Source organism: Plectropomus leopardus, chromosome 2, assembly GCF_008729295.1.
Source record: "Plectropomus leopardus isolate mb chromosome 2, YSFRI_Pleo_2.0, whole genome shotgun sequence".
NCBI classification, from domain to species: domain Eukaryota; kingdom Metazoa; phylum Chordata; class Actinopteri; order Perciformes; family Serranidae; genus Plectropomus; species Plectropomus leopardus.
The window spans coordinates 40,195,116-40,222,286 of record NC_056464.1 but is presented as its reverse complement, the minus strand read 5'-3'; the positions used below and the strand labels follow the sequence as shown (position 1 = coordinate 40,222,286).

The following is a 27,171-nucleotide window of genomic DNA, read 5'->3' as shown; positions in this document are numbered from 1 at the left end:
ACACAGATATCGCGACACTTTGACGTGCAGATAAAACAAACATTCGTAGGAGCAGCGGACACGTCGAGGCCTTCCTGTCTCACTTTGTGTCCTCGTTTCGGAGGACAGAAGTGGCTTCACTTGTTGTTAAACGCTCTGTAAATCTGTGTTTCATTATTTCGTGGCTTTCACTGTGATACAAATACAATAACAATAAAAATCTACCTGTAAGTCTTTAAGCTGCCATCAGCCTGCCCTTGTAAGTGATCAGCAAACTGTGCATGCATCTGAATCTTATCAAACTGGGTCAGTATGGGCGCGGGTTGAGCTGGCAACAGCTTATTATTCCTCTCATTATGCAGCAGTAGCACTGTTAATTTGTTTGCTGGGAGCCAAATCTGTTTTCTGAGTCAGCTCTCGCGGCTGTTATTGGTGTCAGCGGCACAAATCTTCCTCTTATTTAAGCTGATTACTCAGATTGTTCCTTTTTTCTGCTTCATTAACCTTCAAAATGCCATGTAAATGAAGTTTTTTATTATTTCCTGAGAAAGGCCAAGAGGGGGTTGAAACATTTCCCCAAATCTGACTGAATGGGAGTTTGCTTTGCTGGCATTATTTTGTTATTTTGAGAGTTTTAGGGGTAAAAAAAAAAAACTTTAACCTTTCCATGACATCGTATAACTCAGTCAATTTACCTCTGTGGCCTAGAATATGTTTTTATTTATTCATTTTCCTTGTTTGAGGATGTTTTTCGGCTCCGTAAAGTTTTCGGGGGGAAACAGGTTTTTTTTCACTGCTGGGACTGACGCTGAAAAACGACAACAGGATTGTTGAAGACAGCTGAAAAACACCTAAAAGTAGCAGGTAGAATAAATTCTCTGCAATATTTCCTCATGTTTAGTCAAAGTGTTTGCAGAAACCCCGAATATGCACCGACTTTAACCCTTTGAGACCCGAAGGAGCTTCACTTTTCTTGCGGTGTTTTCAGACTCTTTTCACGATGTTTAAACCTCTTCAATTCTGAGCAAACTGGTGCAATTTATTTTTTAAAAAAAGAAAAGGAAAATAGACAGTGAGCAACTTAAATTGATGTTAAATTCATTTAAAGGATAAGTTGTAGAGAAATGTTCCACAAATTGCATTAAATTAGTAGATTTAGATAAAAAAAAAACTAAGGAAAAATGTTTAGGGGAAAAAAAGTGAGCACTGAGGAGGGACATACAGCTTGAAAAGGTAGTATTATAATTTATTTTATTTATTGTAAATAAAAAGCTCACACCCTAGCCCCCCACCGCCCTCCTCTGATAAATAAAGTACAGTCCCACATAGGGATGGATATTGTTAGGATTTTATCAATACCGATGCTTGTCGACTCATTGATAAAAAAAGAAATTCAAGTTATTTCGTTTTTGTCACAAACTGGACAGCTCAATGATTTGTTTGACTTCTCATGTGACTCTGGTTATTCAGATTTCCTTTGACAAACTATTTCCACAAACTGAACTGAAACGTTTCTCTACAATATAACTTCTCACGTCAGTCTCACAGTTTCCTCTGAAAGAAAAACATAACTGCAGTTCTCGTTAATTAACGTTTATTGTTATCAGAGCAGCTTAGGCTTCATTGTCAGCAGTTAAAAATGACTGCTAATAGAACATTAAAGGATATAATGAGCTCTGCAAAACAGCCAGATCTCACCAAAACCTTTCAGGGCTGGGAGGGCGTACATAAGTCTAGGATTTCAGAAAATAACCAGACATCGTCCACAGACAAAGTGGTTGGTGCCCTGTCTCTCTTCTGTCTGTCCTCTGTCTGTCTCCTGTCTCTTTGTCTCCTTCCTGTCTTTTGCTCTCATATTACAGTAAAGTGAACATTAAGCTTTTCAGAGCTCGCTACCTCATTAGACTCTCTCCATTCTCCTCTAATGGAGCCCTGCGCTCTGACACGAGGTGTACGAGTGTGTGTGTCTGTGTGTGTCTGTGTGTCTGTGTGTTAAGGGTCAGGATACTAACAGTGTGTGTGTAATGTTGGTCAGAGAGACAGACAGAAGGCCTGCAGTCCCACAAGACCTCATTATAGCTCTGAGGGAAGACTCTCTCTCACACACACACACACACACACTTACAATCAGACATCTGGAAAAGGGCATAGGGCACACGTGTACACACACACACACACACACACACACACACACACACACACACACACACACACCTACACAGGTTTGTGCATGGCGAGGCACTTACACACACACGCATGCACTGTCAACTGCACCAACACAAGTCAAATGTCTAAAAAAGGGCAATTGAGCTTAGCAAGAGTTCACTGCAGCACACACACACACACACACACACACACACACACACACACACACACACGCGCTGTGCAGTGGGCGGTGGATCATGCACATAGCAGAGTGAGGTCCTGGGATTCCAGTGTACTTTGTGAGTTCACTGCTGTCGTCTTTTAGTCTCGTCATCTCTGCGTAGCCCTGCAGTTGTCGGCGTGTGAAACAGCTGAGTGTCCGCTCAACATCAGACACGCGCCACGCCTTAGGCTGCTTGTACAGCTGACGCACCACATACACACACATTTAGACACACACACACACACACACACACAGTGTCGGACAGACATCAATTCCATTCGGGTAATTACTCCCCGGAGCTTGTCTTTGGGCTTTCTGTGGAGCTGGAAAAGCAATTTGTTTGTGTTTATTAGTATTTTCGCAGCGTGGAAAATGACAAAAGGAAACTGCACGTTGAAAATGAACAAAGTTGTGATTGTCTGTCTGTTGGCTGGAAGCTCGACCAAAGACTAGTGTGGAAATTTAAAATTTTATTGGCTTTAGATCGAAGACGGATTTGTAGTGATGACAGGACAAAATATTTTTGTGTACTACATGTAGTACTGTGACTTATTCTGGTGCTGTCAATCCTAGTGCTGTTACAGATATCTCTATATATTTTTTATAACTGTAACTATATTCTCAGGCCAAGTAATGGGATTATTTCATTAGTTGTTATCTCGTCACTATATTGACAATAATTGATCATTTGAATTTTTTTTGATCTGCTGATGACAGCAGATGTGAATTAACTCTAAACTATAATCTGGTACGGCGCATCAGGTGGTAACATTTATGTTTGAAACTGCACATAGTTCCTTTAAAACAGAACAGAAAAAACAAACAAACAAACAAACAAACAAACAAACAAATAAAGGGGATTCTTTTAGCAGAACAAACCTAAACCGTGTGGCAGAGAGAGCTCAGTCAGGTCAAGTTCAACAGATTATTTAATCAGATCTGATAAAATAAAATAAACAGCACACTCTTCTGTTTCCAGCTCTCTCAGTGTGAAGTTTTCAGTTTTCATTGTAAACATAACGTGTTTAGATTTTGGGTTTTTTATCCGACAGGGCGAGACATCTGAAGATGTGCGTGGTTTTAGTGATTTTTGTAACAGACAGTTTTTTTCCAATTTTATAGATTAATTGAGTTGTCAATGGAAATAATCATTTGTTGCAGCACACACACACACACACACACACACACACACACACACACACACATATATATATATACTCTGTGTAGAACCATTTTAAATACTAATGTTATCATTGTCATCTTTGCTAACACTTCATCTGCCCCTGCAGCCTGTTCTCATTCTGCCGCTCGCTCAGTAATTTCGGTGCACAAAGGAACTTTTTGCTGCGCTGTGAAATGTAGCAAACGCTGTGGTTGCGCTCTAAAATGGCGGCGGCATTGGCGTGGCAACGCCGCCACGCCGTGAGCGTGCAAAAAACGCAGCGGGTGCACGGCTCCGCAAACTGTCTGTGACACACTACTGTATTTTTTATGTCCTGTTATTTTGTCACACACTTAGTAACAAAGAGCCTTTAAATAAAAAGTAAAGTACAACATGTGATATAATTATATAAATGGAAGTTAGACGGCTTCACTGAAGAATAATCCTGGCCCCAAAATAGCACAAAGACCAGCCTTCCTTCATGCTTTTGACTCTCGGGGCAAATTGTTCGGCTGTTATCGCTCGAAATGTTTGATGTGCTGGAGACGTGTTTCAAGACACAGCTTCAAAAGTCGACCTGACGTTTGCTGTGCTGGAGTTTAATCGAAGGAGCTCGAACAGGCTCGCAGTGTCTGTTGGCGTTATGAAGTCAGTCGTCGTCATTGTTTCGCCGTCAGCTGACGGCCACATTCGTTACTCTTTATCTAACAGACCAACGGGAGAGAAGTCAGAGAGCGATGGTGAGGCATTTTGGGGAAAACACTTACTTGTTTTCTGGCAGAGAGACATGAAATAGAGAAGACAGAGACGTCGTCTGTATGAAGCTACAACAGCAGCCACTTTCAGTCCTTCACTTTTACTTTTGCTGATTTTGCTGATTATCTGCATCTGCATTTTATTTTAATGACTGCAGATAAAGTTTGTTTAAGTGCAAAGAAAGTATCGGCAGGGGAGGAGCTACTGCTTTGTAAAACCTCAGCGAGCTTTTTTATTTATGAATTTTTTCAAATTTAAATTTCACGTGACTTCATAAGAGAAGTTGCTTTATATGATGCTGAATTTTTAAGTTTTGATTTAAGTTTTTCTAAAGGCAAGGCAAAAACACCAACCTGCATTTCTTCTTCTAAACCGTCCAGTTTCATCAGCTGACCACAGAAGAATCTTTGCTTTTTAGTTAAATTATATGAGACTTAATTCTCTGTACCATATTCATATTTTATCATCCTGAATGTTTTCGGTTTTAGTCCGTATATCACAGCTTAGCATACATTTGTGAAATTTGTATCTGTCAGTTAAATGGCAAATTGTTGTTTTACACTTCAGTTTTTGTAAATAAACCTGGTCTGAAGTGTCGATGAGTGAACTTAAATTGTGCTGAGGTGGATTCTGTTTCCTCTGCTGTGATTTTTGAAGTTCGATCATCTGAGCGCTCTCGTTTGTTTCCCTGCAGGACTGATCCAGTGATGTCGCCACGTCCACAGATCTGAGCGAGCAGGTCGGTGAGTCAAATCCTCCGATTCTTCGTCTGAACGTGTGACGCTAATCTGTGAACTGAGCTGACTGTGGAGATCTTCTGTGTGCGAGGCGTCCGTGTTTTCACTGAAACTGAAACTGCACCGTGATTGGTGTGCGGGGTCATACAAGCTCATGGTGGTATTCCTCATACCTGGTGCTCATACTGAAAGTTTAACCGTGTTCTGGTAATGCAAAAAAACAAAAGTAAAAAAGTAATAAATAAATAAGAAAGTAATAAATGAATAAATAAATAATGCCATCGGGACCATTAATACTCATATTCATATTTCATATTCTGATTAAGAAAAATAAAAAAGAAAAGACATGAAAAGTGATTTATTTTTCCTTATTCCTAACATTATTACTGAAAATTTGAAATTATTTTAGTAATGCAAAAAAAACCAACCAAACAAACAAACAAAAAAAACAAACAGCTGTTTGTCTGGCACCATTAATGCTCTGAGTTTTATGTTGTTTTGATGATACAAAGCAAAAAAGAAAAGACAAAAATCCCTCTGATAATGTTTTTTTTGCATGCTTGACATTAATGCTGAAATCTTAACTTTAGTCTGGTAATACAAAAAATAAATAAATCATCCTCATTTAGTTTTCCTTTTGCCTGGAATTCATTCTTAATGAACCACTTTATCCTTAAAATGCAATAAAAAAACAGCACATATTTTGGAAAAAGAAAAGACATAAATTCATTTTTTTCTTACGTCTTATACTCTTCCATAAATAAATGTTCAGCCCTGCGGAGAAGAAATGTGACAGATAATCGCAGCTCTTCAGTACATTCAGATTTAACGTCTCCTGCTTTTGTTTGCATGAGACTTGAAAAATCAGCCGTGAACTCGTTCCTCGTTCCTCGGGACACGCAGACATATTTGATGTCACTCATAACAAAACAACAAACGGATAAATCAGGAGGAAGCTCTTGAAGCTCTCGCTTTAACGTATTTATTATTATTGTTATTATTTATGTCCCCCTAACTGGGAGTTAATATTTAAACGTTCTGCAGGAGCTTTGGGAGGTAACGCAATACGTACTAAATTTAATTTTGATAAACGTTCTTCGCTCTGCCACGAGAACAAAAAGTCCGCTTTGTTGAGTCGCCTCAAAGCGTTTGGCTTCGTCTCCGCTGCGTCGTGAACTCCACGTCAGCTCGGTTTCACACGCCCACAGCCAAACAGCCACCGCCAACTTTCTCCAGAAGTCTCACGTGATCTGTCGAGACATTTTGGCCCAGAGACACACAGAAGACAACACTGTAGTAAATGTCTTTATTCTGTTCACGTCTCCGTCATTTTAATATAATAAGAATTATGATGATAATAAACTTTATTTATGTGGCACTTATCAAAACCAAAGTGCTGTACACTTAAGATCACAAAACACACACAGGAAACAAATTTAAAACACAACTGTAAAACGTGTGTGTGTGTGCGTGTGTGTGTGTGTGTGTGAGAGAGAGAGAGTGAGACTTGTATCTTTGTGAATTTGATCGTTTTGTCCCTGTCACTTTTGGAAAGTGCGACCGGTCGTCACTTCTTGTTCAGACCTGGTTTGAGTTTTAAGGTCAGAACCGTTGAACCGGCAGAGAAATGAACCAAAGCGACTTTTGAGAGTTTTGTTTTGTGTCGCCTCCTCGCGTTCTACGATCATAAAATTCCTCTTTGTTTAAAAGGAGTCTGGTGGGTTTGACGATGGCGATTTCGGGGCCGTTTCTGGTTAAACAAGAAGGATCTTTTTCTTTATCAAAAAGGTTTATCTCTGTCGGGATCCTTTTCTTAATGTTGTCAGCAGGCCGAGACCCAAAAATTTGCATATTCATTCATATTCCTTCTGCACAGAGCAGGAGAATTTTAACATCCTCCATATTTATCAATTTAGACGAATAACGTGATCTTACAGACTAATTTAGAACACTGGATGCAGATTATTGTGCTGATAACTGTCGAAGTTTTTGAACTTCACAAACTTTTAAGTGTCACAAATGCGGAGAAGCAGTCGGAGGCACACCGGGCGCTCTCTCACCTGGCACTGAGGCTCTGTGGCGCACGGTGTCTCTCTCTCCTGACACAGAAAACTGTCGGGATGAGACCGTGTTGCTCCGTCACTGCTCGGGTGAAGCTGTGACCGGACGTGACAGTGACGTTGTGAATTAATATTAATTAAACCAAGTTGCTCATTGGTTTTTTCCTACTGTACTTGATAAAGGCGTCAGAGAGTGATGTCACTCCAGGTTTCAAAGGGTTAAACTTCACGCCCTGTTTAATACCTAAATTACACCCATCAATCCTCCTGAATTCATAGAGCTGTACCTGAACGTGACAGTGACTCGTAGTTCCGAGTTTTGGGGGTGTCCTCAGGTACGTCATCAGTTATTTACGGGATTTTTCTTCTGTGGTCACGAGAGGACAGAAGCTCTGGGATTTCTCTGGAAACAGGAATCTGACTCGCTTTATGTGCGTGGGACTCGTTTCTGCTGCTTTAATTTAGCGTCTGAACTCAGCGGCTCAGGGGTCTATCATTAGTCTGGGACCAACCACACACACACACACGCACACACACACACTGAACATAAGGGAGTTTTGTATTTCAGCTGTAATTACAGTGAGGAATGAATCTTTGCATTTTCCAACAGAAAGAAGATGGATTTTTTTAAAACTTGGCTCATTTCAAGATGACATTTGGAAATCGTCTGTGAGACGTGCATATGGAGTTTAATGTGCTTCAGTTTTATGTGCTCTGTTTGTGTTTTGTTGTGTTTTTCTGCTCTGCTCTCTGAGCCAAAACGTCTCGATGTGTCCCACTCTCCTCCTCCTCTCCTGAATCTCACTTCCATGTTTATCCGTCTTCTTGCTTTTATGTCTCACTGTATTTTAGCTGCTTTTTGAACCCTCCGTCCTCCCTCTCTCCGTCCCACTGCATCTTTCATCTCTTTTTATTCCTCTCCAATCTGTGCCTTCCTCTCCCTCTCTATCTTTTCCTTAAATCAGCTCTGCCTTTATTCTCTTCCTCTCTCTATGCTGAGCTGCCAATTAGTGTGTAAAATACAAACCCTCAGAAAGCCCTGCACGTCTTCATACAAAGAAAAAGTGGAAGCAGAAATCAAATGGATTTGGGTCATGAGTGCAGAGCGCTCACTCAGCCACAGAAACTGTTTTTCATCTTGGCTTTATTTTTATTGCCTCAACCTTGTTTTGCCAACAATATTTTACAAATGAGGATATTATGATGATCATATTATGATTATGATGAACGGATTGAATCACGGTTTCAGTGCTGTGATGCTAAACTTAGGGCCTGCGGGCCAAATTTGGCCGCTGATAGGGTGCCGGATGGCCCCTTAAACATTTTGTAATTTGTAATAAAAACAGTTATTCACAGTGGGAATTGTTTTTGTAATTTTAGTCTCTATAAGGTGTCAGAGTGAATAAAACAGCATCAAAATAGAGCTTGTTGATCAAAAAAAGGGTCAGTGGAGGATCCCCCACACCCCCGACAGAGGTCCTAGCCAAGACACTAATGTCCTGAAATCATAGAAATGTCCTGAAATGACAGAAATCTGATAAAATCTTAAAATGTCCTAAAATCTGAGAAATGTTCCGAAACCCTAGAAATGTGCTAAAACGCTAAAAACATCGTAAAATATGAGAAATGTACTAAGCGGGGCGCTCAGGGACAGTCGGCCTCGGGGACAGTCGGCCTCGGGGACCGGCGGTCTCAGGGACAGTCGGCCTCGGGGACAGTCGGCCTCAGGGACAGCCGGCCTCAGGGACAGCCGGCCTCAGGGACCGGTGGCCTCAGGGACAGACGGTCGGGTGGGACCACAGGGCAGTGTGTGATCGTAGCATTTATTAGCCATGCATCGTAAATGAGACTTCTTTTTTTTTTTAACTTCTGTATTTAACATCTTCCCGACATTTTATTCATGAGGACCCGTCGCTGCCGCGGTTCGACTCTGAGGCCTCACCTGTGGTGTCAGTGAGGAGGTTTGAGGTCAAAGGGTCAAGTGAAGGAACAACGGTACAATATGAGCTCATTTCCTGCTGACAGTGCTTCAGTATGACCTCTGTGACCTGCACACACTTTGTACTGTGTGTGTGTGTGTGTGTGTGTGTGTGTGTGTGTGTGTGTGTCTCGCGCTCTGTTTTAATTCCTCTCAGATCGTCTTTTTCTGCAAAAACAAGCGACGTTTGGAGTCATCCACACACAGGATGCCTTTTGTGTTTTTGTGCATTTCCGCTCTGATGTGTTGTATCTCTTCTTGGTGCCTCGTCAGAGGCTGAAGGGCCTGAGCTGTTTTTCAGTCACATGATTATCGATGTATATTTAAGGTAGCGACTCAACAGAAAACGTACAAGTCTGACGAAGAGCAAACTGGCTCCAAACGTCACTCGAGCTTTGCAGAATAAAAAGCCTTAAATGGGAGCTTCAAGTGCAGATCTCTGTCTTTTACATTTGTTCATCTTGGATCCAGCATCCACTACGGGATGTGCGTGTCTTATTTTGAATGTTTCTTCACGTTAGCTGATGTTTTCATTCGATCTCCCGGTCTGTCTGTTCCACCGGAGCCTCCTCCAGTTTTTGTTTGTCGCTCTCTGACTCGACGGAGCTGTTAAACCGCAGAAAAGGGGAGGACGAGTAAAAACAGAGGAGGACTGTGTTTTTCTGACATCCAGTGAGTAATCAGCTCATGGCGTCGGCGTCGGTGTTGTTGTGAAACACGCTTCTGCATCCTCAGCTCATCGAGTCGCAGAAGGAGGTGATGATGAGAAACATCTTTTTGTCCAGTAAGAGCTTCTGTTTGTTCTCCAAATCTTAACCCTTCGGGCTCGTTTTAATATCACACAACTCTCATCGCTTTGCACACAAAATGCGCTTTTCAAAATCAAGCTTTAAAAAATATTAAACATTAATATTTTATTCTCTTAAAATTCCAACTTTTTCTCTCGTAAAAATTGCAACTTTATTCTCATAAAATTATCACTTTATTCTCATAAAATTATCACTTTATTCTCATAAAATTCTGACTTTTGTCAGGGGTAAAATTAAGATTTTTTTTTTGCAAAACTGCAACTTTATTTTTGTAATTTTATGACTTTTTTCCTCATTAATTTACGACTTTATTCTCGTAATATTGTGATGTTATTCTCATAAAATTTCGACTTTTGTCTCATAAAATTACAAGTGCATTCTGATAATATTACTTATTTTCCCCTCAAAATATTAGTGCTTTTTTCTTAAAGTCTCAAAAAAAAATGTTTTTCCTCTATGTGGCCTTAAAACATTTAGTTTTAATTTAGTTTCCACGGTGTATTTATGTCCTACTTATTGTAGGAGCTGAGCTGGAAATTCACTGATTCAACAAAAATACACAATCTGGACTAACTGTATGCCATATTAATGAATACAGCCAAAACTGTCAAAAAAAGAGGAATAAAAAGCGTGTAAAATGCTCCCAACAGTCCCTGAGGGTTCAGTACGTCTGAGTCAGATCCTTTTGAAAGTTTTGTGCCTGCTGGAGGGGATGTGCTGATGTCGGAGAGAGATTTTTATGAGCTCCTTGTTGAAGTGCCGTGTCTGCACAGCCTGTGGTCGTAAGCTCTCTGACCATCAGCTGGCCTGTAAAATCCTCCACAGACTGATATTAGCCTGATTCAACAGATACAAGCAACAAACACAAAATCTCTGACACAAGAGCAGCATGCCAGAGGTTTGGAAGCCGGTTTTATTGGTTTCATTGAAAAAGTTTACTCAGTTTGATGTTGTTATCAGGAGATTTGTGACCTAAACAGCTTTGGGCTTGTATCCAAGCTTTCTGAAATCCATTTATCTAGAGACGATTTGTCGTTAACTTTTGTATATTTGAGCCTGGACGCTACTTTCTCATGATTTAGTGTCTAAGTGATTAATGGGAACAATTTTTGAAATTGGTCCAATATTAAGCAAGTGCTGCAGCCAGCAGCAGCCAATCAGCCTGCAATTAAATCCCTGCAGATAATTGAGCATTGTCAAAGCACATCCACTAAAAGTGCTTTTTTGTTTTTTTTTTTTTTTTTTTTTTTTTACCATAGATTGTTTTTAAAAGTGTTTGACGACATTTTGAAAATGATCCAAATAGAGATGGACTTTTTTGTTAAAGAGTAAGATCTTTTTTGTTCATCAAGAAACAGCGTCAGAATTGACATCACCAAAACACCAGACTCCATTTAAAGAAACAGTCATTTTAGCATTTTTAAAATAAGCATAGTTTTACATCCAACTATATGAATCAAAGGTTTATTTCAATAAACCAAAGTTGGTGATCGTTGGAACAGTTGAAGGACGAACGAAAGCGTCTTTTATGACTTTTATTTTGTTTCTGTCACTTTGAGTGAAGCGTGTTTTACGATGATAAAACCAACAGTTATTTAAGGGGAGTCTGGTGGGCTTGACGTTGGCTGTAGGGATGCACGATAATATCGGTTCAACATCGTTATCAGCAGATTTTTTTAATAATGAAACATTTGAATCAGCCAACATGCAGTGTTTTGCCAATATCACAAACCAATATTTTTTTTTAGATTGACGCAGTGAATCTGTCGTCCAAACACGTTCTCAGCCCAACTCGTCACATATCGGCGCTTTTTCAGTGGCGTTCACATCTACGCACGAGGCACCAAATATCCTCATTTCAGCTGGTTAGATGTCTAATTCCACAGACTGATCGGGGATTTCCACTTCACACACTGACGACAGTAACGCAGCTGGGGTGTTCAAGTTCAGGATGAGGACGAGCCGGACATCCACCATCCCCTCCACCTCTGGATGTCAGGGTCAACTCAGATAATCCGTCACTTTAGAAACGCTGATATGATCCGTATGGACCATTAAAACCAGCTGCTGGCAGAGGAAACCATGAGGAATAAGTTAAACGTTTTAAAAGGTCTTGTGATTAATGGATGCGCAGCCAATTGGGTTAATGGATCCAGTTATCAGTGGTTGTGTCAGGATCTCAGCAGGATAATAATGACTGCTCTGGTTTTGTGGAGCATCTAATTCAATAAAGAGTCCATTACTTCCTGCCTGTTAGCCCCCAGAAGCCTCAGTGTTTCTCCTCCATCAGCATCTCTCGCTGGGTGGCGGCCTGTCACTTTCTGCTTCATGTGACGTTACTGCAGTGGTGCGAGGGTTAATCAAGAAGCTAAACACAAAGTCAGAAAGCAGCCAGTTCAACCTGATAGTCTGATGGTGTGAAACAGCTGCAGCGTCACAGTTTGATTCTTCCACGTTTTCTGTAAACCAGAGACTCAACATGCTTTTCTTCCACTTCTGCAGAAGGACAGGAGGCCGCGGCAGGGCTGGGAAAAAAGTCTTATCACGATAATTTTTTTCATGTCGATATCGATATATATCAGCATATACATCAAATCACTATTTCTGTGGAACTTAAAGGTCCCTTTGACTCCTCAGTGAGATATGAAGATATCATCAGGTTAATTTTGGTTTAAATATTTGTTTTTGTCAAACATTGAACATGACAAATATACTGTAGAACAGCATCACCAGCTGGAGGACCTATTCTACTAAAACTCACAGAGGTCCAGTTACTAAAATTTCCTCCCAGCAAAGGTCCGAGCCTCAAACCTAAAATCAGTATCACCATTAACTGAACATTTTACTTTGATTACGATTAATGAACCATTATTTTTCTTTTTGCTCTTTTTTTGTGGTTTGTTTTTTGACCTCATAGTTCACTGACACAGTTTCATGTGACCATGATGTGTTGGAGTGTAATAAACATATGATTTATTATTATTTATCTATCTATTTTTTAAAAAGATGCTTCTTAATACTCTTGAACTTCGAGAATTCTGATATTTTTAGGTTTCAGCCTCCAATTTCGCCTCTTTGCTGTGTTGTTATTAGACAAACTTGGCTGAAAGACACTTGTATCTCAAAGTATGTTTCCATTTCTTTTTTATTGCCTCCCCTCTGTGTTTACGGGCTCATGCTGTTTATTTTTTATTCTCCTGCCCATCTTTCTTTCTGCTGCTGTTTGCTTTGTCTCTTTCCATTCATATCTGCCCCACCCTCCTCCCTTCCTCCTCGATGTAATAAGCTTCACGTGTCCCGGCGGCCGGTGGCCTCATAAAGAGGAGAGATGATATCCACACACACTCGGAGATGAGAGAAGTGGCTCTCGAGTTAAGGAGCCAATTGAAAGCATCTCTCCTGCAGCAGACTGAGCAAGTACGACTGAGTGAGCGCCTGGTTTTCACACAGAGAGGGGGAGACAGAAGGGGGGAGGGCGGTAATGAGAGAAGAAGAGAGGGGAACAGATGTAGAGCAACACAACAGAGAGGCAGAGAAAGGAGTTTGACGTGTGTGGGCGTGTTGACATATCACTGATGTAACTGGATCTATTTGACAACTAAAAGGTTACGAGAGTTCAACGAGCATTTAGGAGGAAACTCGATCTCTGCTCCGGAGACAAAATTCAAGAAGTTTCAGTAATCTGTAGCGTGTTTGAATGGTCGATAAAGGTGCTGATCCACCAGTCTGATCAGAATACTTCAAGTCTGGGAAATTCATCAAATCGAATTAATTAAACATCTAATGCATTAAAGCTGCAGTGCAGAACAGTGAGACATAAACACTGACTGTGCTTATGATGTACGCCTGCAGGTGAGCCCTGTGGATGTAGTAAGAGACCTGGATACAGCATTTTCAGCAGGACCCTGTTTCTCAGTGTTAAATGAAGTATGTTAAATGTTAAAAAAGTTCTCTTCCTGCAGTATGAAATTACTCAAATGATGGGTGCTGCTTTTTTAGAGACTGCTGCTGACAGAACTTAAGGTTTAACACTCTGCTATCTCTAAAGAAGGACTTGTTGCACAGTTTAAAACCCTTGGTGTGGGGGGGGGGGGGGGGGGGGGTCATATTATACATGCAAACAGAAATGAATAGCAAGAAACAAAACAAACACTTTAATGGAAAGACAAAACAAAAATCAACAATTCAACCAACATGCTGAGACAGAGACTGTATCGTATTAACTTTCTGTGAGCTGTAAATTCGGCGGGAGCGCTCTCTTTAAGTCCCTCTTCTTTTCCTTCCTCTGAACGTTTGTTTTTTAACCGGAGCGTTCTCTGCACAAACTTTTCTTGGACTCGAAGAAGTTTCCACCTCACTCCTGACTGCTGCTCTGTGTTTGTGCTCCTTGTAGGCGTCCTGCTGTGCTCTGTTTTTTAATCAATGCTCCATTTTTCTGTTTGACCTCTCTGTGTCTTATTTATGTGGATAAACTATAGAATATTACACCACTCTGCAGAGTTTAGCGGGCTCGTACTGTATCTCTGCCTGCTGTGATGTTTGGTTTCATGTGCAGGTTTGATATTGATTATTATACATGAGATGTGCTGACATGAAGCAGAAGGTCTGCAGCTCGCAGCTATGAATGCTTCCTTGCAACAAGAGTCAGATCTCTGTTTGAGGGCAACCAAAGCTGTGGTAGAGTTCGCACACTGCAGCTGCCAAAACCAAACTTTTATTCGAAAAAAGTGAGGAATATAATAACATTCTCTTACATCACTTCTCAAAACTCATTTTATAGACTTACTCTTAGGTGATGTTGTCTTTTTATTTCCTTATTTATTTCATCTTTTTAATTTGTTTTATATGTTTATTTTTTGCTTTTATTTGTGGTTTTATTGCTTTTATTGTTTCTGGTTTGTTTAATTTTTTGATTTGCTTCACTGGCGTTTAAAGATGCCGTTTAACAGACTGCAGTTTTTGACATAAAATTCTGACATGACAGCAAAATTTTGTCAGTTTTTTTTCCAGTAACCATGAAGATTTATTTAGTAACAATTTTGAAAAAAGTCAAGTATTTGTCTACAGTCAGACATTTTGATGCACTGGAGGCTCAACTTTTGATAAATCAGAAATCTGTGTTGATGGTTTTTGTAGGACAGTCTGAAGATGCCCTGCAAGTCTGATGTCAGTTGAGGCAAAACATTTGTGAGGAGATGGGTCATTTGTACCACAGTGAGGTGAACAAAAGTTCCTTCGTAGTTCGGCTAAACTTTGGTGTGAGTTGCAAAGCTGTAGCATGTATGAATGATTGGTTCTGAATTTTCAAACTTTTGAAATTTCGACGTTGCTGTAGCACCACCATCAGGACTGTTGGCTTGTGTTTACAGCTGAGGAAGTTTAGCATGGGACTGCACCGATGCTTCATAATAATGATAATAATAATAATAATAATAATGTTAATAACAACAACAGTAAGCTACCTAGAGGAGAAAGTTTAGCTGTAATTCTCTCTACAAATGAAACTTTAATAGAAAACATCTGATGGATTCGAACTGTGGGCCTTTTAACAAATCTGAAATATCTATTGGACGATGATAAAATCATGATGTTTTGGTCTCTTGACCTTCACACGGACTCTCATCCAATCTTCCAAGCTGAAGCATCATGATTTATGAATGACAGCAGGATAAATATTTGGGGGTCATGAAATGAGAGAGCGCTGCAGCCTCCTCAGCTCCGCTGGCCAAGGCCGCCGCCGTTACAGGAGATTACAGGTTGACCCGGCACATAGTGACCCCGCTAACTGTCCCTCACACAAACACTCACAGGCACATCACACACACTCACACACACACTCACACATCATACACGCTCTAATGTACACTGGATCTCTGTCATGTATAATTCTTTTCATAAAGCATCATGAATTCCCTCTTTATCTCTGACTGTATGCACACACACACACACACACACACACACACACACACACTAAGCCAGTAGTCGTCAAGGCTAATTTAAGCAATGAGCAAACCTATAAAAACCAGATCCTTGGTTGTCTGGAGCGTTCATGTCTGGACTGTTTTTCTGGCCCGCTGACAAACGCTCGATGTGCTCAGAGGCAGCAGCTCTGTGTGAGCAGTGCATAAAATCACGCCTGCAGGTGAACAGTGTATGTTCCTGCTGCTGATGGCTGCAAATAATACACACATTCTACAGAGAGTTTGTAATTATTTTCAGATAATGTCACGTTGGAGATCACATTTATTTTTCACTTGGGGCTAAGGTTAAATATCTCTGAAACGCTGCTTGTGTGAGAGAGACTCAGTATTTTTAGCTCAGAAGCTAACGTTAGCCGTTCACCTTTTAGAAGCTTCGTCGTCAAACTGCAGTGTGTTTTTGGAGACTTGATAAAATCAGTAAGGCACTAAATGTCTTCTGCCATTATGTGTTGAGTCTTCTGATTAACAGTGCGAGTTGAAAAACGTTGAACTTTGGGTAAAATGCTGAACTCGTCATTGTCACAGCTGTCAATTCACAGTGGAGCAGGGGCGGGACAAATACCAAAAGAAACAACCGCCACAGAAGACAAAGACAAGTGGGGGGAAAAAAAAATTCAGCACAAACATTCACTTGAACTGATTAGATTCTGGTGGTCAAAGTTCAAGGTCATGGTGACCTCATCTGTCTTATTTTTGTGTTTGTGATATCTTCATGAACACCTTAAAGGAATTCCTTCAAATTTGGCACAAACGTTCAAGTTGACTCAACGATGGGCTTATTACAATTTGATTGTCAAAGGTCAAGGTCAGCATGACCTTGCATCCATTGCATTTTCATGAACGAAGTATCTGAAGTTGGCCACAAGGGAGTTTCCTCAAATTTGGCATAAACGTCCACTCGGACTCAACTATGAACTGATCCGATTTTGGTGGTCAAGGGTCAAGGTCACTCTGACTCACTCTGAAAGCATCTTGACAGAATTTCTACAAATTTGGCACAAACGTTCAAATAGACTCTGATGAAATGATTAGATCTTGGTGGTCAAAGGTCACAGTGACGTTGCATTCGTCCCATTCTTGTGAATGTGATATCTCAAGAATGCCTTTTGGGAATTTTGAATTTAGCACAAACGTCCACTTGGACTCAATGATCAACTGATAAGAGTTTTCAAACGTTACTTAGACCTTGCATCTGTCGCATTTTTGTGAATGCAATATCTGCGGATGGCCGTGAGGGAGTTTCCTCAAATTTGGTACAAACGTCCACTTGTTCTCGAGAAAGAACTGATCAAAATCTAGTGATCGAAGGTCAAAGGTCAAGGCCACGGTGACCTTGTGCAACATGTTTTTGACCATCACTCAAGAACTGCCCTGAAACTGTGCTGATTGTAGAGATCTTTAGCGTGTTTTGACAGACACGGATGTAAACTGTTAGGTTTGGTGCGTGAAGGCGTACAGCCGCGTGGACGACACACGGACGCATTAAAGTAAAAGTAATGATTTTCCAACCATCAACAATCCGGTCGGTAAAGAGCATATAGACCAACCAATCGAACAGAAGGTGATGTATTGCCAGTTAACATTTTGCTGATACATTAATCATCAATGTTTTTGTAACTTGAGAGGTACATTGATAAGCAATATTTCTTCGTTATGTTAATAAAAAATGTAATTTAGTCTGCATTATCTGCCTCAAAAACAGATTTCATGAGTTGTATATGAGTGTTATTTCTGTGACACGGGGCTGGCTGCCTGTGGCAGCAGCTGTCTCTGCGGCTGGTTAAACGGTGTGTGTGTGTGGAGAGACGACAGTCAGAGAGGGGGGCTGTTGTTTACACCACATGAAGAACTGACAATGACTAATTTGGAAAGAGAAAATGGAGATGAATCTAAATATAGTCTGAAATCAAGATGAATGTCTCTCTCTGTAATTTAGACCCTGCAGATTTTCCTCATTTTTTCCCAAATTAAATTTCCTGTCAGGTATAATTACTGGTGGGAGATGTTTTCAAAGCACAAGAATAACGAAAGTAACAATGTTTTTAAATAGCAGAGAAAATTCATTTAGTCCAGTGGATATTTAATCCTCCTCACCACCTCCGCCACACACTGAGAGACAGAAATCACAGTGTTTCACTGACATGAAGTGCCACAATTTCTGGATAAAAATAACCCTGTTTGCCTGCCATCAAAATGTAAACATTTACATGAAGAAAAAGAATAAAAACAGCAGTCCATGACTGAGGTGTATCTGGGATTTGAGGACTTTGGGGGGTAGACCAGACCTCTGTTGACCTCTGAGAAAAAATAAGATATGCAAAATATGTAATTGCTTTTTTTATGCATTTGGAAGGTGTGTTTTCTTTAAAATATTTGTGATGTTTTTTTCCTCAATTTTTTGTGACTTTTAAAAACTTTCTGCATTTTTTTGTCTTTTAAAATTCTTTGCAATTTCCCCCTTTAAAATATTTGGTGCTTAAGCATTTTTTCCTTTTAATTTCTTTTTTTTGTATTTTTTCCTTTGTATTATCCTTCAAAATGTTTGGTGACTTTTTTTTTTAAAAAACAAGTTATAGCATTTCTTTTCTTTTCTTTTTTTTTACTTTAAAATTTTGAATGATTTTTAAAAACTTTTGTTTATTTTTCTGTTTCTTTTAATTTTTGGGGTGATTTTTTCTTTAAAAAAGTTTTGATGTTTTTTGTTCTTTTACATTTTGAGGGTGATTGATTTTTTTCCTTAAAAGTTTTGGTGTGTTTTTTCTTTACATTTTTGGGGGATTTTTCCCCTTTAAATTCTTTGTCTTTTTTTTTTTTAAGGTGATTTTTTAAGAAAACGTGTCTTCCAAAACTGTGGGCCTGCCAAGGTAAATATCGACCAAATTACTCCATTTATTTTAGCCTGTAACTGTATAAAAAAACCCCAAAAAACTGTCCTTGAACAGATCACATCATGTAGGATGAGCCCTTTATGCATTTTACCCGAATTACTCAAGGAAGCTCAAAAACTAGTATTTTAAGCTTTGGGGAGGGTCTAAAAAAAATAAAAAAGAACCATCGCTCGATAAATAAAGAACAGTCCCTTAGGCCTTCTCTAATGTATACATATTTAGATCTGACACCTCAGGTCTGATGATGCCGCTAAAAACAAATTTAGCCAGTTTGTTTGTTGGTGAAATTAAGCTCTTTTTTAACAAACAGCAAAGTGCACGTGGTGGATCAGTGACTCGTGGACTGAGAGTCCTGAAACAACAATAACAAACTGCGGTTCATAGCAGAGGAAGAAGAGTAATCAGAGGTGGTCTTCCTCCGTCTTTATCATGTGTGAGTGGAGGCCAGATGTGATCCGGACGTCTGATCGGCGTCTCCTGGTTGTTTGTGCTTCAGTCCGCAGCCGCTGATCTGCAGATCCTGTTGTGGTATTCAAATATCGGCCGTCGGCAGAGAGTGACATTTAAATACCGTCTGAGTCTCATGCGGTCCTCTCAGAGATCTGATTACCTCGGCGTCTCTGTCCTCCTGTGTTCAAAACACCAGCAACTTTATGTGAAATATGGAATCAACACAAAACAAACATTATGAGTATCACATTGTGTGTTTCACTTCACTAAATTGCCCCAGTAGCTATTATTATATTATATATTATATATCTACCATTCATGTTTACCGTATACGTCTTTCTGTGATTCAGCCTGCGTGCTTGGTGTCTCTCTGTCTCCTCACCAGTGTCTCTGTACCTGTCCTCCTGTCTGTCAGGGGACGGTCTGATTCTCAGAGCACATTGTTGTTTCAGCGGCTGCCATCAGTCTCTGCAGCCTCATTGTCACAGAGTCGCTGCAGACGTTTAAAAACAGCTCAGAAATGAAAATTCAGGCTGTTTTTCTCAAACTGTTGTCGTTGCTCGGTTTAATATTTCTTCTGTTTAATGGCTGAACAGCTCGTGTCGATGTCTTTCTTTCCCTCCTCTGAGCTGAATTCCTCTCTCCTCCTGTCATCACGGTGCACAGTAACACACAGATTAAGACGTTTCTTTCACGTGCCTCACCTCCTTTCAGCCCACAGTTACAGGCTGGAGTAAATGTATGCATCCTCACGGTTATGTCGGGTCTGCGATTTATGACTAAGCCTCGCAGTCTGCTGCAGGGCTTCGTAATGTGACTCTGATGTCCAGGAAAACCTCGCATCTCCCGTAAAGAAGAGTACAGACAGGAAGCAGCCTGGAATTTCGGTTAGAGTGGCGAGACTCGTTCGTGGTCGTTTGGAGGATTTAGATCGGATTTCTTGGTCCGAGGGTCGCTGAAGTTACGTCCAAGATTATTGAAACCTGCTCTTTTAAAGAGACAGATGCTGAAAATAGAACAGATAAAACTGTAAAAGAGGAGTATACCCCGAAACTCAACATGCTTTGCTTGGGGGCATTTTCGGAGAATTACAGCAGGCCAGGGCAGCCTATCAGGGGCCAGATTTGGGGCAGTAAGTTGAGGATGATTTATCTAAACTTTCCATGATGTGATCTTTTTAGTTTTTGCTGTCTTTCAGTCCCTCATTGCCTCAACTTTCCTCTTTGTTTGTCGGAATAGTCAAAAACTGAGTGTGTGTGTGTGTGTGTGTGTGTGTGTGTGTGTGTGTGTGTGTGTAACTATTAGCCTGCTGCAGCTGCATCACTAAGGTTTAGACACATCTCATTCTCATCCCCAGCCGTTACAAATTCACTGACGCTTCTGTTGTTTTCTCTCCACTTGGAATTAAATCAGTTTGGATGCTGTGTGTGTGTGTGTGTGTGTGTGTGTGTGTGTGTGTGTGTGTGTGTGTGTGTGTGTGTGTTTGTGTGTCAGGGTCTTTTATGCTTAAGCTTCTGTCTCAGTCCGGACTCTCAGTCAGTCACGTGCATGTAGATCCTTTTATATGCTCATGTCCGAGCTACATTTGTGACTGTGTCTGAGCCAGACGGAGTCAGCCTTTTCTGAGTGTGTGTGTGTGTGTGTGTGTGTGTGTGTGTGTGTGTGTGTGTGTGCGTGTGTGCGCGTGTGCGCGTGTGCGCGTGTGCACTCACAATATGCTCGTTGCCTCTGGTTATGCACGTGCAGTGTGTGTTTATGTGTCCAAGATGATGCATGTTTTTGTGTGTGTGTGTGTGTGTGTGTGTGTGTGTGTGTGTGTGTGTGCTCCTGGTCAGCAATGACTAAATATGACAAGGTCGCTACTGCCATTTACCTGCCACACACACACACACACACACACACACCTACACACATGCATGCACAAACAGCGGGATGGCATGTGTAAACATGTGAAAGCGTGCAGGTTTAATCACAGAAACACACACACTCACAGCTGATACACACTTTGTTTACATGCACAGAATATTCCAGTTTTAGTTTTCGTCCTCATTCTGAAAAAGACCGTTTTCCTGTCAGCGGTTTCCTTAATGCGGCGAATGAAACTGAATCTTCCACTAATGTTCGGGATCACACTGGTTCTCTGCCAGAGTCTGACCGGCTCGACCCAACCTGCCGGGTCGGGCTGTTTTTGGTCATTGTTGCCTCCGGGCTTGAATCAGGTCGGGTGACTGAGACCGCATTCCCACCAAAATTAACGTGTGTTCGTGGGCTTTTAAACACGGGTAAACCCGCTAAATATGAGCGAGCGCTGTATTCCCACTGACACTGAAGTCACTGCTGGAGAGCGAGTCGGCTTTCTGTCAGCTGGTGTGTGTGTTGTTTTGATTGTGTCCGTGTGACGTCACGGACAGGTAGGAGAACAGGTAATCAGCAGCAGGATCAGAGGTCTCTGAAAACCTTTCCGTGGTTTCTTCTCTTTAAATATCTTCTAAATATCTCTACCTCTCAAACTTGGTGCAGGCTAATTTGGATCAGTGTTTTACTGCTGCTTTGGACACCGACAGTAATTAGTGACTGAGCATCTTTGCATCTCGCTGGTTAAGGAGTTGAAATTACCGTGTTCACCCGGGTGTTGTGTTCCCATCAGTGCCGATCAGAGCCGGAGGCGGTAAAAACCAGCGTCTTCTGCAGAGTCGTTTGACCCGGGTGTGAATGCTGATGGTACGCAGTCCCACTGCATTGAACAGCCACATGTCAGCGGGTGTTAGTGCGTTTTTTCAGGGGAATGAGGATTGAGAGAGGGAAGGTGACGAACAACGGAGCAACATAGTGGTGAATAACCGTGGGCGAGAGAGAGAGCGACGGAAACGAGAGACAGCGAGGGAGGGGCTGCAGGGCGACGTGGGCGAAACACAACAGCAAAGTGCAAAACGAAGCCGGAGCACTTTGTGTTCACGATGCAAAAAATGAAGCGAACCAAACGTGGTCTGAGTTTGTTTGGACTGTTCACATATACAAAAAAAAATGCTGAGTCATCAGTCTGAGTCTTCTTGGAGGGCTGAAACAGACCATGTGTGAAAACACCCTGAAAGTACGTTTGTTTCTCGTTCTGAACAGTAATGTGGGCTTTATTTTTAGGTATTTATCTCTACATCAGCCTTACAGTACATGAACACTATACGCGGACAGTTTGCCTCACTTCACCTCCGCCCTGCCCCACTGTTCGCTCGTATCCATCCGCAGTCGCCCCATGCTGTTTGTGTGACCTGCGTCAGATTCAGAGTGACAGCAGAATATTAGTGTGTCGAAAACCTTTGAGACAAACATCGACTCTGCATTTATCAGCACTCGAGATTCCTCAAAAGCCCTCACACTCACACACACACACACACACACACACACACACACACACACACACACACACACATACACACACAGGTAGCATGTAAATGTTAAACACGCCATGTAAATAGTTTGGCTGCAGAGTGGATCGCTCTGCAGGATGTTTCTCCCACCAACAACCAACCTGATTGGACTGAGCCAAACCTCGGTCACTCGCTGCAAACCAGCTCATGTTGTCGGAGCACCGAGTCGACCGTATGTAAATTTTGGGTTAAGTGAAAGGTGCAGGTGTGTGTGGCTGCCCTGACAGGACCAACGTCCAACCGCATCACAACAGTCGAGTAAAACTAAACCAGTATTTTTGAAATTGTGAATATAAAATGCTCCTATTGGAAACATGTCAGTGTTGATAAAGTCTCATCTATCACAGAGAAGTTTTCACGCTCATGAGGTGTTTTTCAGGCGATTTGAAAATGCCGTACTTGTCCAAACTGCAACAGAAACACTTTTTTTGTCTTTTCTCGGTCACATGATGCTGTGGCTGAGCTTGTTGGTACTGATGAGTAATTTGACATCATGACTCAAGTTTGTGTGGACTAACTTTGAACCGACTGTGTGAAGTTTGAAGTGTGGTTTGATTTGTGAATTAGAGACTTTGGGAGGCTGAAAGTAGAACTTCATGTAATTACAGACAAGTTTGTATTTGCTTTGGTTAAAAATAGCAACAGAGACAAACACACGAGCAGTCAGCTGATTTTTCAGGGTTTCTAACAAATCTCCACTTTAGCTTTAAGGTATTCGGATGAGAAAACAAATGATATTCATGATTCTCACCGTTTACAATTCCCAGAGTCCAGAAGTCGATTTTTGTATGTTGATGTTGGCGGCAGCAGCAGCTGGACGTTACGCTGCACGCTGTTATCTGAAGTTCATCTTGTTAGGCTGCATTTTGAATTCAATAACTTTAATAATTAGCTTTGCAAGATGAAGCACTGCAGCACTTTAAACGTCAGCCGGCTCTGATCGGGTGACTCTGCGCTCAGAGTCAGTCAGCGTGTTTCAGAACGACCGTGTGGACGGTACTCTGATACTGCAGCAAAGACGGACCTCATCACATCCATATTATTAGTTTTACTATTTACTCACGTTTTGTGTCCACGCAGCAGCTCTATGACCTGCTTTTATTATTAATATCTGAACTGAAGAGCTGTTAGTTTGTTACGGAGAATAAATCATCAGGTTTTAACGGCGCTGCGGTAACAGTCTAACTTCACGAGTGGTAGCGGCGGTAGTGTGAGCAGGAGTTGTGTTTTTCTGTCTGCAGAGCTCCAGATTGAGGCTATTTAGCCACATTTTGTGAACACGGAGCACCAGAGCGATTTGGAAATATTAGTAATATCTGAGCTGCAGAGCTGTTAGTTTGTTGCTCACGGTGAATGAATGCTCACGGTTAAAGGCGCCGCGGTGTCTGTTTAACTGTCTGCTAACCCTAACATCCAACTGTTGACTGCAAGCTTCAAGAACACAACAAACACATCGACACTTCCTGCCTGAGACAAGCCAAGTCCTTCAAAATAAAAGCACCATCGGTCCTGCTTTTATTAAATTATAACAATACTTATAATTTCATTATAAAAGCACTTTATTTAACTTCCTTATAACTTTATTTTATTAATTAAATATTATTACATCAGTGGTGTATTTAACTTTATATTATGACAGTAGCAACATGATTTAACTTTACTGTAACTGCAGCTCACTCAACTATGTTGTATTTTAGTCGCTAACATCAGTTTAAAGGACATTAAAAAATATCGAGATATCTATCGTGTTTCGCAATATATCTTTAAAATGTTGTGATCTTATTTTAAAGCCGTATCGCCATGCTCTACCTGACTGTCACTAAAGGGCATCTTTGAGTGAAAGCTCGCTCGTACCGCCGCTGTCAGCGCGGCTGTGAATCAAGCGGCTAACCATGACAACATTTTCAACCCAAAATGAACCAAAAACTCTGAACGTTAAGACTTTTTCCTTCTCGTTTCAGCTGTCTGCAGCTCGTTTCTATTTCAAGCTTTGTGTTGCCATCTGAACATTTTGACTTTGCAGCGTTAGCGTCGTGACTTCACCCTCTATTACAGCGTTAGCCGTAGCATCCTAGCATTAGCCCGCCATGCTAATTACAGTGATTATCAGCTGCTCTCTCTCGCCCTTTGTCTGCTCGCTGTCTCTCGCCCCACTCTCTCTGTGTGCCGCTCAGTTTGTTAAATGAGGAAGAATTTCACATTTAAATCTCTTTATCTCTCCTCTCCCTCCGCCTGTCGGATCTCTCTTCTCCAGTCACACACACACACACACACACACACACACACACACACACACACACACACACACACACACACACGGTCTGCCTGTCTCCTGCCCCTCCTCTTCCTCTTGCTAGATTTTGTTGTCTTTAAATAGAGACTTGTGTCACCCTCTCTCTCTCACACACACACACAGCACACACACACACACACACACACACACACACACACACACACACACACACATAGATATGCAGTGATGTCACTTTCTCTCACTCCCTACCCCGCCATCTCACGCCATGACATCATCGTCTGATACCTTTAGTCACCACACACACACACACACACACACACACACACACACACACACACACACACACACACCACATGCATAAACACTTCCATGCATCAGTTGCATACACACATACACAAACTCTGACGCACTCTACTTAGTCGTTATTTTGCACAAACGAGGCCACATGTATTCGACTCTCGTTGCAGCTTCTGTAAATGTGTTTTGTGTTCTTTAGATTCTATTTTTGATATTTTTATATTGCTTCTATATTTTTATCTTTTCTATTTAAAGTTACTATATCTTTTATTCTTCCTTGATGTTAATTGTTTTGCACCAAAACACCACAGTCACATTGCTTGTATGTGTAAATGTACTTAAACCAGATTCTGCTGTACGGCAGACACACACATTACTGACTCACGTTAAACAGTGCACGGACTCACGTCTACAGCCACAGTCTCATGCGTGCACACCAGAAACTGAACGGTGTTAATGCACACGCTCAGTATGTTTCCATGCACAGTTTAGTGGAGCAGCTGTCTATTGGACTAAATAAGTTTCGGGGCTGATATTTGGCGGTTTGCAGATTTTCACGGCTTTACATTGCGGTCAGACATCCCTGAGCGGCGGGGATTTAAATTCGTTAAATCAAAAACACCAAACTGAGAAAAACAGAAAAACCGCTGCTCTACTGCTGCTTCCATCAGCTGTTATGTATGACACCACTGCTCACACACACACACACACAACACACACACACACACACACACACACACACACACGGGTTCTTTCTTTTTTTTAAACTTTACAGGCGTGTTGTCCTTGACACGCCGTCCGTTCACCACTGACATTATCTAAATCAGCTGGTCGCCGTTTGAATCCAATCAGCTTTCAGGAATGAGTTGTGGGCTCAGCGTTTAATCCAATCAGTTTTCAGAAATGAGTTGCCAGAATCAATCAGGCCTGCCCACCTGGAGATCAGATCCAGTACGGTGATTTACCGTATGGCCGTGAGATATATTCAGACTGCGCTCTGCTCCGCTGTTTTGTTCTCCGGTTTCCTCTCAACGTCTCGTCGTGTTTCCTCCCTCTGCGTCTCTCCTCCGTCTCTTCCTGTCTGATTTTTATTTACACACACACACACACACACACACACACACACACACACACACACACACACACACACAGACGTTCTCTCTGGTCATTTCTGTCACAACAATGTCCCTGACTTCTTTTTGGAGACACTGATAAAAAAGGCTGCTTTAGCCGATGAATGAGGAGGGAAACTGGTCATCATCAAGAGGGAAGATAGTAAATAAGTAAATAAATGACTAATAATAATAAATAATAATAATAATAACAATAATAATACATTTTTATGGGCACATTTCAGGACACTCAGGGTCATCTGACAGATAAAACAATAACAGAACAACAACATATCAGGACATAAGTAAAACAATAAACTGTAAAAAGCTCAAAACAGGTCAAAGCAAAGGTAAACCAGGGTATAATTTCGAAGTTTCAGGGTATAATTTCGAAGTTTCAGGGTGTAATTTCGAAGTTTCAGGGTGTAATTTTGGAGATGAATATAAAAAAAAACTGTTTTTCACCCAAAATTAGTGCACATATGTAGGTAAAACATGGGAAAACTTACCAAAAATAGGTGACAGACTCCTGTTTCCGTCGCCAGTATAGCGGAGCGTGTACAACGGCTCTGCAGCACACAAGTGCCTCTTGTTGTCGTTTTTGTTGTTGATTTTTTTTGTTTTTTCAATCTTTATTTCTAGGTTTGTCAACACAGTATACACACAACATTCAGGCACACGCACCCAACTTTCCCGGACCCTCTAAAAGTACATAAAATTAACAAATAAATAAGTCAGTTGCTAAAAAAATAAATCAATTTATTAAAAGAATGATTTACAATACAAACATTTAAAAAAAAATGTTGTCTCTCTTAGTAACTTAGACACGAAAACCTGATGAAATGTTAGAAAATACTTGAATTGAGGGTTTGTGCAGGTGAAACAGAAGAAAAGCTGTATTTAGCAGTTTTTCTT

General features: G+C 41.1%; 1 protein-coding gene across 1 annotated transcript in view; it reads left to right on the top strand.

Moving 5' to 3' along the window:
- The window catches only part of LOC121961038 (poly(rC)-binding protein 4-like), a 147,394-nt gene that overhangs the window by 49,360 nt on the left and 70,863 nt on the right, over positions 1-27,171 (top strand). The window contains 1 exon segment of the mRNA XM_042510923.1: positions 4,960-5,008. The gene's annotated coding sequence lies outside the window, so the exon portion shown is untranslated.